The 18,805-nt window shown below is 42.8% G+C and overlaps 1 pseudogene; it reads right to left on the reverse strand.

Moving 5' to 3' along the window:
* Window positions 1-6,818: 6,818 nt before the first annotated feature.
* The window catches only part of LOC110503075, a 34,591-nt pseudogene continuing 22,604 nt past the window's right edge, over window positions 6,819-18,805 (reverse strand).

An 18,805-nucleotide genomic window follows, 5' to 3' on the forward strand; every position in this document is an offset into this window, starting at 1 on the left:
GAAGGAAACAGCAACTCCCAGACGGTTCACATGTCACCCTTCAATCAGCCATCATCCCTCAACCAGCATCGGCCAAATTAGCTGAAATCATCGGATTGACGCAGGTCCTCATCAGAGGTTAAAGGAAAGACTGAATATCTACACAGACTCAGCCCATGCCCATGAAGCAGGCCACACTGATGGACCCAGAACTTTTATGAGAAACACATGGCCCCACACACGAAGGCAAACTAAAGACCCTCCAAAAAGGCCTCGCACATCTGGTGGCACCCTCACATAAAAAATATGACTGACTTATTTTATGACGATGATTTATTTTGTGACGAATGCAATGGTTGTGACAGACACAACCCAAAGAAACCATATCGAACACCAATGGGCTCATACTTAATACCTAATGCATGTTTTCAGGATATTAGTATAGGCTACACCGACATGGGCCCCGACAATTTATCTAAAGGCAAACGCTATCTCCTAGTTATAGTAGATAGGTTCTCCAAATGGGTAGAGGCAATACTAACAAAAGGGGAGGATGCTAGGTCAGTCTGAGTGGCTACAAACCAAACTAATACCCAGGTATGGCATCCCAAGACAAATCAAATTTGACAAATGGCTTACATTTAACAAACACCTGAGACAGGTGGAAGAAAGATTTGGCATAACCCACAGATTTGGATCTGTGTACAGGCCCCAATCCCAAAATCTGGTGGAACGTCAAACCAAAAGCAAAAGCTAAGATAGCTAAAGTATGTGCCTCATGGGATAATGACTGGTAGAGTCATGCATGGTTCACCAAGGGAGGGAGGTCATATGCCCACCCTTGATGTACAACAAATTGTAATGTCTAATTATGTGAAAAAACTGACGGTTCTCTCTGCAGCACCCTCTACCCAGGTTCACAAGGTCCAGGAGGGGGAGCTGCCGGGGGACACGCCACTACTGAAGGTAAAGGTTGGTGACTGGGTGAGGGTTACAGTCCACAAGAGAAAGTGGCTGGAACCCAGGTGGACTGGACCGTACGAAGTGAAGGAGGTTACTTCACACTCAGTCCAGGTCAAAGGTAAATCAGGCACACCTTGGCACCGCCTTACACATTGCACCCCAGCCCCAATTCCTTCTAGAACACTGACTGAAGTCAGAGCTGATTTGAGCGGCCTAAATTCGATTCCAAATGAAGACACTCCTTCCTCAGGTGATGCGGCATCAAACTCCGCCTCCCCTGAGAAGGGAACCTCGCCCAGTTAGAGGGAAATTTCTCCCTCTCTGGGTGAGGCTGGGGATATCTGGTCCCTTATTTGTGATATTCCTACTGATATTTGGAGTAACCCTAGGACTTTCACATGGTTAATTGAACAACTATTTCACCCTGCCACATCACGTACACCAACCCCTACACATGTCCCTAACTCTTTTCCTGATATCACTCCCTCCAATCACTCCCGTCCCAAACGTAGCACTACACCTACAGACCCACCATACACACCAGACAAGGTTAGAAGCACCACGAATGCAACCACCACCATTGCACTATAGTTTTCACGTCTAATAGATGTGAAGAGGGGGATTTGTTATATAAATATTCATACACATAGCTCATATAAACAAAGACATTCCGTCGTAAGAACACATACCCCCAGCCATAAGACTGACCCCCTCTTCCTTATATAAACACACATCTCATCTCCCTCTAACTGGCCGGTCCCAAGAGCAAAGGACTTTTGCTGTGCACCAATGGGGCCCGCTCTGGCTAGAGCAAGGCCCGCCTCCAACCCTCCGACCAGTCAAGAAGACCGAAACGACAAGACTCCACCTACTTTATTCTATGTATAAAAATGAATGTAACCGTAGTATAAGGCCTCTTTTTCACCTGGCTCCTTGCCGAGTTATGTGAACTAGGTCCGTGCACGTAAAACTGCGGGACAAGATATCTCTGACTCATTAAAACTGTCTTTTGTTACAACTGAAATCCACTCTGTCCAGCGTCCGTGATTTGGTCTCAACTCTCCAGTATTTGAACACTAACAATACCACTACCCCCCCTTTCCTTCACCTGGCACTTATCATTTTAGCGTGTCTTCTTCAGATATCGTTTACCCAATGTCACATGTAACTTTTGCCGGTCACATTTCGTGTCCCTTGATAATGTCTCAATTTTAATATCCAAGTAGATACTTCCGTTTCTCCCATGTACACAAGTCTCTCACCTGAGCTTGTTCTCTGTCTCCACTCTCACTCCACACGCGCTCTCAGCACCCCGACCCTGGTTAATGGCTCGGACTCAGATAGGAGTGGTAAAAGTCTCATTACACGCCTTTGTCGCTCTTTCTTCAGTCGGTTAGGGAGGGTTTTGAGGTTTACACACTGTCTATGGTCAAATTATTCCTACCATGCATTGAGACACGATCTGACGTCACCTTCCATGATAACCTCAAAAAAGCACAGACCATAACAACAGTTAAGTTCATTACATTTCTGTTTAACTTCTTGCAACTAGGGGGCGATATTAAAATTTTTGGATGAAAAACGTTCCCGTTTTAAACAACATATTTTGTCACAAAAAGATGCTCGACTATGCATATAATTGACGGCTTTGGAAAGAAAACACTGACGTTTCCAAAACTGCAAAGATATTGTCTGTGAGTGCCACATAACTGATGTTACAGGCGAAAACCAGATAAAAATCCAACCAGGAAGCGCCGCATTTTTTGAAACCGCCTCATGCCAATGACTCCTTATATGGCTGTGAATGAGCTACGAATGAGCTTACGTTTTCCACGTATTCCCCCAGGTGTCTAAAGCATTGTGACGTCTTTTTACGCATTTCTATTGAAGAATAGCCGTAAGGGACCATATATAGCAAGTGGTCACATCGTGTCTCCCGCAGAAAATCTTGCGTAAAATACTGAGGTAGCCATTTTTCCAATCACTTCTTATGAGAAACCAATTGCCTCGATGGATATATTATCGAATATATACAGTGCCTTGCGAAAGTATTCGGCCCCCTTGAACTTTGCAACCTTTTGCCACATTTCAGGCTTCAAACATAAAGATATAAAACTGTATTTTTTTGTGAAGAATCAACAACAGGTGGGACACAATCATGAAGTGGAACGACATTTATTGGATATTTCAAACTTTTTTAACAAATCAAAAACTGAAAAATTGGGCGTGCAAAATTATTCAGCCCCCTTAAGTTAATACTTTGTAGCGCCACCTTTTGCTGCGATTACAGCTGTAAGTCGCTTGGGGTATGTCTCTATCAGTTTTGCACATCGAGAGACTGACATTTTTTCCCATTCCTCCTTGCAAAACAGCTCAAGCTCAGTGAGGTTGGATGGAGAGCATTTGTGAACAGCAGTTTTCAGTTCTTTCCACAGATTCTCGATTGGATTCAGGTCTGGACTTTGACTTGGCCATTCTAACACCTGGATATGTTTATTTTTTAACCATTCTATTGTAGATTTTGCTTTATGTTTTGGATCATTGTCTTGTTGGAAGACAAATCTCCGTCCCAGTCTCAGGTCTTTTGCAGACTCCATCAGGTTTTCTTCCAGAATGGTCCTGTATTTGGCTCCATCCATCTTCCCATCAATTTTAACCATCTTCCCTGTCCCTGCTGAAGAAAAGCAGGCCCAAACCATGATGCTGCCACCACCATGTTTGACAGTGGGGATGGTGTGTTCAGCTGTGTTGCTTTTACACCAAACATAACGTTTTGCATTGTTGCCAAAAAGTTCAATTTTGGTTTCATCTGAAGCTTTCACCTTCTTCCACATGTTTGGTGTGTCTCCAAGGTGGCTTGTGGCAAACTTTAAACTACACTTTTTATGGATATCTTTAAGAAATGGCTTTCTTCTTGCCACTCTTCCATAAAGGCCAGATTTGTGCAATATACGACTGATTGTTGTCCTATGGACAGAGTCTCCCACCTCAGCTGTAGATCTCTGCAGTTCATCCAGAGTGATCATGGGCCTCTTGGCTGCATCTCTGATCAGTCTTCTCCTTGTATGAGCTGAGGGAGGGACGGCCAGGTCTTGGTAGATTTGCAGTGGTCTGATACTCCTTCCATTTCAATATTATCGCTTGCACAGTGCTCCTTGGAATGTTTAAAGCTTGGGAAATCTTTTTGTATCCAAATCCGGCTTTAAACTTCTTCACAACAGTATCTCGGACCTGCCTGGTGTGTTCCTTGTTCTTCATGATGCTCTCTGCGCTTTTAATGGACCTCTGAGACTATCACAGTGCAGGTGCATTTATACAGAGACTTGATTACACACAGGTGGATTGTATTTATCATCATTAGTCATTTAGGTCAACATTGGATCATTCAGAGATCCTCACTGAACTTCTGGAGAGAGTTTGCTGCACTGAAAGTAAAGGGGCTGAATAATTTTGCACGCCCAATTTTTCAGTTTTTGATTTGTTAAAAAAGTTTGAAATATCCAATAAATGTTGTTCCACTTCATGATTGTGTCCCACTTGTTGTTGATTCTTCACAAAAAAATACAGTTTTATATCTTTATGTTTGAAGCCTGAAATGTGGCAAAAGGTCGCAAAGTTCAAGGGGGCCGAATACTTTCGCAAGGCACTGTATGTTAAAAACACCTTGAGGATGGATCCTAAACAACGTTTGCCGTGTTTCTGTCGATATTATGGAGCAAACTTTGAAAAAAGTTTGGCGTTATAGTTGTAGCATTTTCCGGTCGATTTCTCAGTCAAGCATGATGAAGAAACGGGAGCTATTTCGCCTACAAAAACAATATTTTTGGAAAAAAGGAACATTTTCTATCTAACTGGGAGTCTCCTGAGTGAAAGCATCTGAAGTTCTTCAAAAGTAAATTATTTAATTTGGTTGCTTTTCTTATTTTCGTGAAAATGTTGCCTGCTGCCAGCAGAGCCTAGCATAGCATTATGCCATGATAAACTTACACAAATGCTTGTCTAGCGTTGGCTGTAAAGCATATTTTGAAAATCTGAGATGACAGTGTTGTTAACAAAAGGCTAAACTTTGTTTGAATATATTTATTTCATTTCATTTGCGATTTTCATGAATAGGAAAAGTTTCTAGGGGTATTTATGTCCGCTGCGTTATGCGTTTGAGGCTATGATTACGCTCCCGGATCCGGGATTGCTCGTCGCAAAGGAAACTAGACAAACATTGACTATATGACAAATTATGACATTAACCTTTTCTTAATAACATCTCTAAGTTAAATGTCAAAAAGCATAACATACTGTTACTGCTAAAACCATTTCCTAAATTAGTCCATACTCTCTTATTCTACTGTCAACCTCTAGGAAGAGTTACCAGATCATGAAGATAACATCCTAACCCCTCGCAGAATTCCCACTCCAGGATCCCAATCTGGTCATATTTGTATCAGGTTTGGTTTGCACTTTTGGGACTTTTCAATGTGTTACATAAACTTCAGTTAGTGCTAAATACGGCTGCTTAGAATCCTGACTAGAACCAAGAAAATTGATCATATTACTCCAGTGCTAGCCTCCCTACACTGGGGCTGAGTCACTGGCTTACTAGAGCTCTTTCATACTGTCCCTAGGAGGGGTGCGTCACTTGAGTGGGTTGAGTCACTGATGTGATCTTCCTGTCTGGGTTGGCGCCCCCCCTTGGGTTGTGCCGTGGCGGAGATCTTGTGGGCTATACTCGGCCTTGTCTCAGGATGGTAAGTTGGTGGTTGAAGATATCCCTCTAGCGGTGTGGGGGCTGTGCTTTGGCAAAGTGGTTGGGGTTATATCCTTCCTGTTTGGCCCTGTCCGGGGGTGTCATCGCATGCGGCCACAGTGTCTCCTGACCCCTCCTGTCTCAGCCTCCAGTATTTATGCTGCAGTAGTTTGTGTCAGGGGGCTAGGGTCAGTTTGTTATCTGGAGTACTTCTCCTGTCCTATCCGGTGTCCTGTGTGAATTTAAGTATGCTCTCTCTCTTTCTCTCTTTCTTTCTCTCTCGGAGGACCTGAGCCCTAGGACCATGCCTCAGGACTACCTGACATGATGACTCCTTGCTGTCCCCAGTCCACCTAGCCGTGCTGCTGCTCCAGTTTCAACTGTTCTGCCTGTGATTATTATTATTTGACCATGCTGGTAATTTATGAACATTTGAACATCTTGGCCATGTTCTGTTATAATCTCCAACCGGCAGAGCCAGAAGAGGACTGGCCACCCCACTTAGCCTGGTTCCTCTCTAGGTTTCTTCCTAGGTTTTGGCCTTTCTAGGGAGTTTTTCCGAGCCACCGTGCTTCTACACCTGCATTGTTTGCTGTTTGGGGTTTTAGGCTGGGTTTCTGTACAGCACTTTGAGATATCAGCTGATGTACGAAGGGCTATATAAATACATTTGATTTGATTTGATTTTACATTGCAGTGGGTGGAAACTCAACAGTTATCCTTTTTTTCCCCCCTTCTTTCTTTCTTTTCATTCCATCCAGGTACTAATCCTGTGGGAATGTGTGTGTGGGGTGTGGTGCGTGCATGCGGGCGGGCGTGTGTAAGCAGCGCAGGTGACTAATTAGAGTGGAGATCAGGTTTCTCCCACAGATGTGCTACTGACTGGGTACTCTGTTCTGTGTGGTAGTGTGCTCAGGGGCACATTTCCACACACACATACATGAGATGCATATTCTATATAATGAGCTAAAATGTATACAGAAACCAGGACATAAATACATGGACTGATACAGTTCAACAGAATTTGGGGGAATGAACTGAGGGGGCTAATGTTTATATTTACAGTACCTGTACAATAAGTGGATTGGTGTGATTTAGAGTGTGTGTGTGAGTGGTTGGCTGTGGAGGTGGATACTTACACACCGGTAAGGCCTGTGGTAATCACATTATACACGCTTAGGAAAAAAAAGGGTTCCAAAAGGGTTCTTTGGCTGTCTCCATAGGAGAACCCTTTTGTGTTCCATGTAGAACTCTCTGTGGAAAGGGTCCTACATGGAAGAGTTCTACCTAGAGGGTTCTACCTGGAACCAAAACTGGTTCTTGCAAGAGTTCTCCTATGCGGACAGCCCGAACAACCCTTTCTCGCTCTCCACACGAATGGTCTACAGCTACACACTCACTGCAGAACAAATCTCATAGTGCCGCCTGGCCTAGCCTCTAACAGATCAATCAGGTAACTAAACACACCATGGCAGGTGTGGAAATATTTATGAAAAGCTCTCCTGCTAACACGCCATAACCTTTCTTTTGTGATTTATTAATGTCACACTGTTGCCTGGCTCAACAGAGCAGCCTGGCTCAGAAGTGTGTGTGTGTGTAATCACATTGACTGTGATTCTTTTGAAGACCATGATGGAAAGGAAGGAATGAGAAAAGACAACTTGGTAGTAATGTGGCAAAATTGCCAGGGGGCCCACAGTGTGTGAGATGTCATCAAAGATAACAGGATTATGAGGCAGCATTTACAAAGAAGCGGAGCCCACACACATAGACTAAACACACACACAGGACAAGTGCGCACAGACAACAAACACACACACATCCATGATAAATGTGAACGGACAAAACCACCTATAATGTTGAGGGTGAAGTTGGCGTTACTGCACACATGGCCGGCTGCATTCTTGGCACAGCAGTAGTACAGGCCATTGTCGTTGTGGCTGGCGCTCTTGAAGATGACGGTGTGCTCCTTGTTGTTGATCTGATGGGTTTTTTCTGTCAGTCTATCTCGGAACCACTGGTGGCAAGTGGGACTGAAGGGAAGGGGAGAGAGAGAGTGAGGAGGGCATGAGAAAGGTCTCTGACTGAAATGTTGACAGTAAAAGTACAGAGGTAAAATAGTGTGTGCACAAGCTATTTGTTTAATAGAATGTCAGTTTTGTGGCTGTAATTCTATGCATCAAAAGCGAGAAACGCAAGGTAATGTGTGTGTTAACCCTTTACTTAACATGAAAGAGGGGTGAGGAGTCCATGAGAAAGGTCAGGAGGGAGACCTTTTGTCTTTTCAGTATGGGGGCCAGAGCAGTTTTTCAGTACGGTTGTTGTATGTACATGAGACACAGGCACCCTTTTGAACTCTGAACTCAAGGTGAAGGAAGAGGTGGGGCTCACCGCGGGTGTCCGTCAATGTGGCACCGCAACATCACTGGTGCAGAGCTCTCGATCTCCGTGGTTGGCTCCTTCAGGGTCACACCCCCACTTTCCAGTCCTGTTAGGAGAGAGAGAGAAATAAAAATTAAGTTAAGTGGTATTCCTGTGTGACTTTTCTAACGGAACACACAATCACAGTATCCAACTGTGATGTTAATGGATCTAGCAAGCATCAGACAAAGCCAGGGAGACTATATTGACTTTCCCAGTTAAAGGACCACTCAGGCTGTCAGAGGAGCGCATAAAGAGGAATTCAAGGGCTATCTGGACTCTCCATTAGTTGCTCTGTGTGTCAGGGGAATTCTAATATCCAGAATAGAAACTGCCCTGAAAAGAGTTGCAATGGTAGCAACACCGAGCAAAATTCCTATGCAGTTTTGACCCAACGATTATCTAGTTGGAAGATTTGACAAAAATAGCACATAATTGTCGTTATATCAGATTAAATCTGCCATACTGGCATGTATTGATGACGTAATGAAATGAGACCGGCAGATTCTATGGAAGCATGGCTAAACTTCCCTTGCAGCACTTTTTTTATTTAACCTTCATTTAACCATGTGAGTCAGTAAAGAACACATTCGTATTTCCCCACACAAATATCAGATTGACAACATGAAGCAGTGAGAATCTCCCTCACGGATCCATTCCCACTGAAGTGTAGCCAATGATAAAGCATATTAGTCTTTGATTCTCCCCTGCTGTGTTGTGTGACAGAACTGCTTCGCAACTGGCACCCTAATCCCTTTTTAGTGGACTACTTTGGACAAGGTCTGGTCTGGACAAAAGTAGTGCACTATATAGGGAATAGGGTGCACAGAACGCAGAGCCGGCGCAGGATATCCTGGGCCAAAGAGACGCACTGCACTGGAGGCCAGGCACGCTGAGCCGGCACCATCCGTCCTGGCTGGATGCCCACTCTAGCCCGGGCAAATGCGGGGAGCTGGAATGCGGGGAGCTGGAATGCAGTGCGAACGCTCCACCGCATAACACAGTGCCTGACCAATACCACGCTCCCTACGGTTAGCACCAGGAGTTGGCTCAGGAATCCAACCTGACTCAGCCAATCTCCCCGTGCCTCCCCCCAAAAATGTTTTTGGGCTGCCTCTCGTGCCTGCGCCGCTCTATCTCCTCCCTTGGACGCCGATACTCTCCAGCTTTTGCCCAGGGTCCCTTGCCTTCCAAGACCTCCTCCCATGTCCATTTCTCCAGAAAACGCTGCTCCTCCCGGCCACGGCACTTGGTCCGTTTGTGGTGGGTAGTTCTGTCACGAAAGTCATCAGGGACATGACTGGACCAAGGTGCAGCATGGTGAGCGTACATTTTCTCTTTACTTAAAATGTCGCCAACAATTACAGGCCACTAACAAAGACAACTACCCACAACTAAGGTTGAAAAACAGGCTGCCTAAGTATGATTTCCAATCAGAGACAAAGATAGACAGCTGTCCCTGATTGAGAACCATACCCGGCCAAACATAGAAACAGAAAACATAGAAATAAAGCAACTAGAATGCCCACCCTAGTCACACCCTGGCCCAACCAAAATAGATAATAAAATACTCTCTATGGCCAGGGCGTGACAGCATGTGATTTGGTGCTATTTGGGATGCAAACTGTCTTTTTGACTGGAGGGTATTTTAACTTAAGGGAAATTAAAAGCAATATGGGGTTAAGAGGCTATGGAGTCAGTGAGGGGTCAACAGTGAGGTTAAGATGTCAGATTAATCTTATGTTTGAAAAAGCCACGAAACCTACAACTCCAGGCAATTCAGTGAATCCCTCTCCCTGATACTAGAACCGCTCTGTGGGTGACCCCTCTAATCACGCGTTATTCAACACAATGCCCAACAAGCATAATGAGGGGAAAAACAACCCTAAATATTTATCTTCGCACAGTGCATTGCGTGCAACGCTAGCTAGCGTTCTGACAGACAGATAGAGGGACAAAAGGAGACATTCACAGCGAGAACTACTGAACCATCTACCCTACTCCAACGGGTTAGGAGGGTAAAGAGGGGAGGGAGGCTGGGTTTGAGTAGAGTAGACTAGCCACAATCCCATCACTATCAACAACCACCACCAACTGCCAACCAGCCACTGCTATAGAAGGAGCAGTGTCAGACACAAACACATACAGAACACCCTTGTGGGCTATATCTCAACCATGGAGGTCGTGAACTGCCTTCAGGGGGGGTGGATGAACCAGAGATAACATTATGCAGGGCTAACATGCTTCCTCTTCATAAATTACAAAACTGGCATTTCACTAAAGGAAAGCCCAACAGACACCATGGTCATTCTCTCAGGAAAAATTGCATGCTTTCCCCCCTTTTTCCCCAGCACGGAAGGGATGCAAGATGCAGTCAAGTGTGTTTACTGTGTGTGAATGGGAATAATGCTTGACAGCTGTGCAAAGACAGCGGGCTGGTGATTTATTGCACATTGTCTGAAATGTCTGTTAAATTGCCTGTTAAAATTAAAGTGCAACACAAAGCATTACATTACAACAATTCCTAATTTCGGTATACAGTAGGCTTATTTTTTGCCAACTCAAATTCCAGTAATAAGACCCAACATTTCCACATTAAAATGTAAAACTCAGTGACTGCTTATTCGGTGAACTGCTCTCTTTCCAAAGTGGAGATAAAGTGTTGGAATGGACAGACACAGAGTTGGGCTAGAGGGAGGGAAGGGTCCAGGGATTAGTGCCAAATGAAGTGATGGTTCATTCACATGCTAAAGTAATTTGTGTCTGCATCAATTCCTCTTTCACATTGTGCTGGTTGGGGGTCACTAACCCCTCCACATCCCCATACTACCCCTCATTTCCAACCGACTGCTCACCTCACCACAACCCTGGCCCAGCCCAGCCTGGCCCCTTTCCACTTCACTAGCAGCCAGACATGCAGAGTAGTGGGCTCCCACACATGGTCCATTGCAGAACTTCACAGGCTGGAGTTCCATCTCTTCCAACACCCTCTAACGTTACCCGTACCCCTGCCAACTCAGAGCTTCTGGCACCCCACAGCTCCTGACACTCCACAGCTCCCCCAAGCTGGTTCTACCCAAAGTAGCCAGGAAAACTTCTCCCCCCATTTACCAATTTAGTGGATTTCGATAATCCTGAGAGATGGAGCAAAGAGATTGAGGACCTGGTCTGGTGTTTCTTACCAAGGACTTGTAGGCCTGACTCCAGCAGGCTTTAATAGTGTCTTTTTACAGAGCAATAATAGGTAAGTAAGGCATGGTATCAAGCAGAGAGCATGAGGGAGACTGACTGACTGAGTACGGTTACATGCACACTATAATATGATTACTGTGTATAGTAATTTGAAAGATTGTTCAGAAAACCAGGTGGTTTAATCGTCATATGCTTACTTTGATTTTGACATTTCGTCAATTCAGATAAGCAGAGTAAAGGCCTCAGCATAATTCAGTTCGGCTGTGAACCGAATGAGTGTGTTTGCATGCTCCCTAAAAATACGTTTGCTTGAAAAAAAGGGTAAAGCAGAAATATTACACTGGGACAGTAGAGGGTGATAAGTTGGTAATAGCCATGTACAGCCAAGTGACGACACACCCAAACAAGGAAGACATGCACAGGAGAATAAAATAGTATAGCCAGAGAGACACTCGACTGGCAAGAACATTTTATTTGTGTGAAATGCCTGGGATTTACTAGATTTGTAATGTAATAATTTCGAAGCAATCTACACACAATACCCGATAAAGACAAAGGGAAAACAGCTTTTTAGAAATGTTTGTAAATGTATTAAAAATTTAAAACAGAAAGACCTTATTTACACTTGAAATTTAGCTCAGGTTCATCCTGTTTCCATTTATCATCCTTGAGATGTTTCTACAACTTGATAGAGTCCACCTGTGGTAAATTCAATTGATTGAACATCATTTGGAAAAGCACACTCCTGTCTATAGAAGCCAGTGGATTACTCAACAAAATGCGCCAACAAAACTGAGTTTTTGGGATATAAAAGAGGGACTTTATCGAACAAAACAAAAATGTATTGTGTAGCTGGGACTCTTGTGACTGCAACCAGATGAAGATCTTCAAAGATAAGTGATTCATTTTATCACTATTTCTGACTTTCATGACTCCTCTACTTGGTTGGAAAATGTTTGTATGCTTTTGTAAGCGGGGCGCTGTACTCAGCATGGTATGCTTTCGCCGTAAAGAATTTTTGAAATCTGAAAAAGCGACTGGATTAACAAGAAGTTCATCTTTAAGCCGATGTTTAACACTTGTATTTTTATAAATGTTATTTATGACTATTTCTGTATTTTGAATTTGGCACTCTGCAATTTCACCAGATGTTGTCGATGTGGGTCGCTAGCGGAACGCAAGCACCAGAAAGGTTAAATGCACCAGCCAGCTGGTCTGTGCATGCTCTGAGGATGTGGCTAGGGATGCCGTCTGTGCCAGCAGCCTTGCGAGGGTTAGCAAGTTTTAATGTTTTATTTACGTCAAAGCGGGCAAAGAAGGTGTTTGGTTCGTCTGGAAGCGTGACGTCGGTATCTGTGATGTGGCTGTTTTTGTTATTGTAGTACGTGATTTACTGTAGACCCTGCCACATTCAGTTGAAGTCAGAAGTTTACATACACCTTAGTCAACTACATTTAAACTCAGTTTTCACAATTCCTGACATGTAATCCTAGTAAAAATTCCCTGTCTTAGGTCAGTTAGGATCACCACTTTATTTTAAGAATGTGAAATGTCAGAAAAATAGTAGAGAGAATGATTTATTTCAGATTCTATTTCTTTCATCATATTCCCAGTTGGTCAGAAGTTTACATACACTCAATTAGTATTTGGTAGCTGTCACGTTGTTCGTAAAAATGATGGTCGGACCAAGGCGCACGTAGAGTACGTAGAGTTCCAAATACTTTTAATGAAGTCGACCCCCTACCTTTTCGAACATTCTGTTAAAAATCGCGCAACATTTCAGCATCCTGCTACTCATGCCAGGAATATAGTATATGCATATGATTAGTATGTGTGGATAGAAAACACTCTCACGTTTCTAAAACTGGTTAAATCACGGCTGTGACTATAACAGAGCGTGTGTTTCATCGAAAAGCGCAAGAAAAACTGGTCACTGAAAACTGGAAAAAATATCCATGCGCCACTTGCATGTATTGTTTAAATTAAATGGTGCTGAGATTGCAATTCCTACAGCTTCCACACGATGTCGCCAGTCTTGGCGAGTCCTGGGAGTTATTTCTTGGTCAAACAAAGGAGAGACCCCATTCCATCCGGTCTCCGACAGGAAGTTTTGGAAGAGAGATTTTCGAACATGATTTGAAGACGTGGAGCTATTGAATACACATCGCCCCGTGATCAATTTGATAGATTATTAACGTTTACTAATACCTAAAGTTGGATTACAAAAGTATTTCGAAGTGTTTTGTGAAAGTTTATCGTCAACTTTTTTATTTTTAAAAAATGACGCTGCGTTTTGAAACAGTGTTTTTTTCTGAATCACACAGTTTCCATAGATGGATATTTTGGGTATATATGGACCGATTTAATCGAAAAAAAGACCCAATAGTGATGTTTATGGGGCATATAGGAGTGCCAACAAAGAAGCTCGTCAAAGGTAATGAATGTTTTATATTTTATTTCTGCTATTTGTGTAGCGCCGGCTACGCTAATTATTTTGTTTACGTCGCCTTCAGGTATTTCGGGGTGTTGCATGCTATCAGATAATAGCTTCTCATGCTTTCGCCGAAAAGCATTTAAAAAATCTGACTTGTTGGCTAGATTCACAACGAGTGTAGCTTTAATTCAATACCCTGCATGTGTGTTTTAATGAACGTTTGAGTTTTAACGAGTACATTTAGCATTTAGCGTAGCGTATTTGCATTTCCAGGTGTCTAGATGGGACGCTTGCGTGTCGGGTCGACGTAAGAGGTTAACCTCTTGATACTACCCATAATCATCATCTGACACTAATTAGCATAACGCAACGGACATAAATATTACTAGAAAATATTTATATTCATGAAATCACAAGTGAAATATATTGAAACACAGCTTAGCCTTTTGTTAATCACCCTGTCATCTCAGATTTTGAAAATATGTTTTCCAGACAAAGCAAGACAAGTGTTTGTGTAAGTTTATCGATAGCCTAGCATAGCATTTTGCCTAGCTAGCAGCAGGCAACCTGGTCACGAAAAGCAATCAAATTAAATTGTTTACCTTTGATGAGCTTTGGATGTTTTCACTCACGAGACTCCCAGTTAGATAGCAAATGTTCCTTTTTTCCAAAAATATTATTTTTGTAGGCGAAATAGCTCCGTTTGTTCTTCACGTTTGGCTGAGAAATCGACCGGAAATTGCGGTCACGAAAACGCCGAAAAATATTCCAAATGAGCTCCATAATATCGACAGAAACATGGCAAACGTTGTTTATAATCAATGTTTTTCAAATATCTATTCGATAATATATCCACTGTTTATATATATCCATATATATCCATTGTTTATAATCAATGTTTTTCAAATATCTATTCGATAATATATCCACCGGGACAATTGGCTTTTCAGTAGGACCGAGAGGAGAAATGGCTATCTCTGTATTTTACGTAAGAATCACTCTGAGAGCCATCAGGTGACCACTTACGCAATATAGTCGCTTACGTTCATTCTTCAACATAAACGCGTAAAACTACGTCAAATTGCTGTAGACACCTTGGGGAATACATAGAAAAAAGAATCTGGTTGATAGCCCATTCACTGCTCAATAGGGATGCATCGGAACGCAGAGCTTTCAAAACATGAGTCACTTCCAGATTGGATTTTTCTCAGGCTTTCGCCTGCAATATCAGTTCTGTTATGCTCACAGACAATATTTTTACAGTTTTGTCTATCCTAAGCTGTCAATTATATGCATATTCTAGCATCTTGTCCTGACGAAATAGCCCGTTTACATTTGGGAATGTTATTTTTCCAAAAATGAAAATACTGCCCCCTAGTTACAAGAAGTTAAAAGATAAACTTCTTGTTAATCCTGCGGCGTTGGCAGGAAAAAAAGCAAAAAGAAAAGCACACTATGCAATTATCTGAGGACAGCACCCCGCATATAAAAGCATTATAACATTTTCCAACCAAGCAGAACGTTCGCGAAAGTCAGAAATAGCGATAATATCCCTTACCTTTGAAGATCTTCATCTGGTTGCAATCACAAGGGTCTCTGTTACATAACAAATGGTCCTATTGTTCGATAAAGTCCTTCTTTATATCCCAAAAAAGTAACTATATTTGGCGCGCTTCATTCAATAATCCACCAGTTTCCCCTCGTTCAAAATGCATACAAAATGTATCCCAAACGTTACCAATAAACATGTCAAACACCGTTCCTAATCAAACCTCAGGTACCCTAATATGTTAATAAATTATATAACTTAATACGGAAAATAGTATATTCAATACCGGAGGTAAATAACCAAGTTCCAACCAAGCAGATGTATCACGAAAGTCAGAAATAGCGATAAAATAAATTGCTTACCTTTGAAGACACAATGAATGGTCGTTTTGTTCGATAAAGTCCTTCTTTATATCCCCAAAAAATGTCAGTTTATTTGGTGAGTTTGATTCAGAAATAAATCTGTTCCAACTCGCCCTATAAAGGAATGTAAAAAGTAACCTGTAAACTTGGTCCATACATTTCAAACAACATTTATTTTTTATTTTTATTTGACCCATTTTTCTCCCCAATTTCATGGTATCCAATTATTGTAGTAGCTACTATCTTGTCTCATCGCTACAACTCCCGTACGGGCTCGGGAGAGACGAAGGTTGAAAGTCATGCGTCCTCCGATACACAACCCAACCAAGCCGCACTGCTTCTTAACACAGCGCGCATCCAACCCGGAAGCCAGCCGCACCAATGTGTCGGAGGAAACACCGTGCACCTGGCAACCTTGGTTAGCGCGCACTGCGCCCGGCCCGCCACAGGAGTCACTGGTGCGCGATGAGACAAGGACATCCCTACCAACTAAGCCCTCCCTAACCCGGACGACGCTAGGCCAATTGTGCGTCGCCCCACGGACCTCCCGGTCGCGAACCCAGGGACTCTGATGGCACAGCTGGCGCTGCAGTACAGCGCCCTTCACCACTGCGCCACCCGGGAGGCCCAAACAACATTTCTAATCCAACCTCAGGTACCCTAATATGTAAATAATCGATAAAATAATAATAATCGATAAAATTCTCGATTTTCCAATACCGGAGAAAAACAACGGAGCGCGCAGTCATTCACGCGCACCAAAAGTGTCCTTCTGAGTGACACTTAGAAAGAATACGAATACTTCATTAGAAAAAAAAAACATTTAACAATTTCGAAAGACTTTTGACATCAAATAGAAACTATAGGACCTGCAATCTGGGTCCTAATAATGAGGCTGTCCCATAGAAAAGCATTGTAAAGTCGAATGACCTAAAAAAAAAATATATATTCCTGGAAGCGATTGGTTTCACCTGCCAAATCAGTTCTGTTATACTCACAGACATTATTTTAACAGTTTTGGAAACTTTAGAGGGTTTTCTATCCAATAATACCATGTCTATGCATATCCTAGCTTCTGGGCCTGAGTAACAGGCAGTTTACTTTGGGCACCTCAGTCATCCAAACTTCCGAATACTGCCCCCTATCCCTACAAAGTTAAATGTGGTGGATCACGCTTTGCGCAAATGCCGACATCATCCACAGTTTCTGGTTAGGGTAGGTTTTAATGGTCACAGTGGGTACGACGTCTCCAATGCACTTATTTATAAACTCACTCACTGAGTCAGCGTATAGGACAATATTGAACTCTGAGGCTGATAGGAACATATTCCAGTCAGCGTGATCAAAACAATCAAAACAAGCATGGCTTTTGATTGGTCAGACCAGCGTTGAATGGTTCTCGTCACTGGTACATCCTGTTTGAGTTTCTGCCTATAAGCCGGGAAGAGCAAGATGTCGTCGTGGTCGGATTTGCCAGAGGGAGGGCGGGGGAGGGCTTTGTATGCATCGTGGAAGTTAGAGTAGCAGTGGTCGAGAGTATTAGCCCTACGTGTCGTGCAATGAACATGCTGATACAATTTAGGTAGCATTGTTCTCAAATTTGCTTTGTTAAAATCCCCAGCTACAATAAATGCAGCCTCTTGATATATAGTTTCCAGTTTACATAGAGTCTATATGAATGAGCTGCGCCATGAGGACCACATTAAGCTCCATGTGAGCGAGCTGCATCGTGAGGTCCACATTCCCCTGTCACGAGTTGGCTAAATTTAAAGTACACCAGAATGTTGTGTAGGGGGCATGTTGGCTGCTAGGGGGGCTGGCTGGTTGGTTTCTATAGGGGTGATGGGGATGTAATGCCATCTAGAGATGAAGAGGCTGCTCATCAGGCTATAAAATAGAGCTAATGAAGATAAACTCAGAGGCCAGAGCACTCATTACTCCACTACAAACTACTGGAGCTCCATACAACAGCCCTGGCTCCATCTGGCAGGGAGAAATGAAGAGAATGAGAACTGACATCACTGCTACAGATGGTGAGGAAAGAAATGGTGAGAGATTGAGAGAGGGTGAAATAGGGGCAGAGATGTGGGGGTGGATGACTAGAGTTGGGAAGAGAGAGAGTGAAAGAGACATACAGTAGACAAAGGTAGGAATGGGAATATACCAGAAGGTTGGAGGAATAGATGAATAGAGAAAGCTAAAAGTTAAAGACGGACAAAGCTGGGGTCAAAGAGGTCAATGGAGAGAACATTTGCTAACATTTGAAGTGAAGCAAAAAATCTATACTGAACACAAATAGAAATGCAACAAAAGTGTTGATCCCATGTTTCATGAGGTGAAATAGGATAACCCTTTGAAGAACCATTTTTGGCTTCAAGTAGAACCCTTTTGGGTTCCATGTAGAACCCTTTTCACAGAGGTTCTCCTATTGGGACAGACAAAGAACCCTTTTTTTCTGAGAGTGTAGGCGGCTACTCTGGTTATTACACTCCATGCATCAACCACTGTTTCGGGAGCATGCAGCCTCTCCCATCGCAGCAGGTGATATTCCGCCTAAACGTTGTATGCTATGGGCTCTCCAACCCTGTTCCTGCAGCTACCCAGTGCTTAATTTGTGAAACCAAGTGACATTTCTTTGGGAACATCGATAGCAACATGTTTTCACAACTAAACATATTTAATTAAACTGTTGACAGTCCCTCTCTCTGCTTGCTTGAGAAAGGAATGAAGGAGAGAGAGAAGGAGCTGGAAACGCATGGTAAAAGATATTCTGTAGCTAAAGGTAAATGTGTTAGCCTATTAATTATGAAAATATAAAACATGCCCTATTACTAGGCTGTTCAAAATCAAATACAAATTCACTTTAATCTGTAAACAACCCTGCACAATCAATGAACCAACACCATAGCCTAGACCTATATGTTGTGTCCCAGACTCATGGATATAAAGTTTAGAGTGTAGCATAAGGTAACCAGTCCATCCATAATGCATAATAATACAGTCCATACTCAAAGTAATTTTGGAGTATAGGCTAGATCAATTATGCACCAAATCAGTAAAAAAAAATATATATAATTCTGCCATGCAGTAGGATATGTATTGTATCAACTGCACAATCATACATTTTATTCAGGGTTTTTTCAGGCTCATATTAAGCTCTAATA

Source organism: Oncorhynchus mykiss, chromosome 23, assembly GCF_013265735.2.
Source record: "Oncorhynchus mykiss isolate Arlee chromosome 23, USDA_OmykA_1.1, whole genome shotgun sequence".
NCBI lineage: Eukaryota > Metazoa > Chordata > Actinopteri > Salmoniformes > Salmonidae > Oncorhynchus > Oncorhynchus mykiss.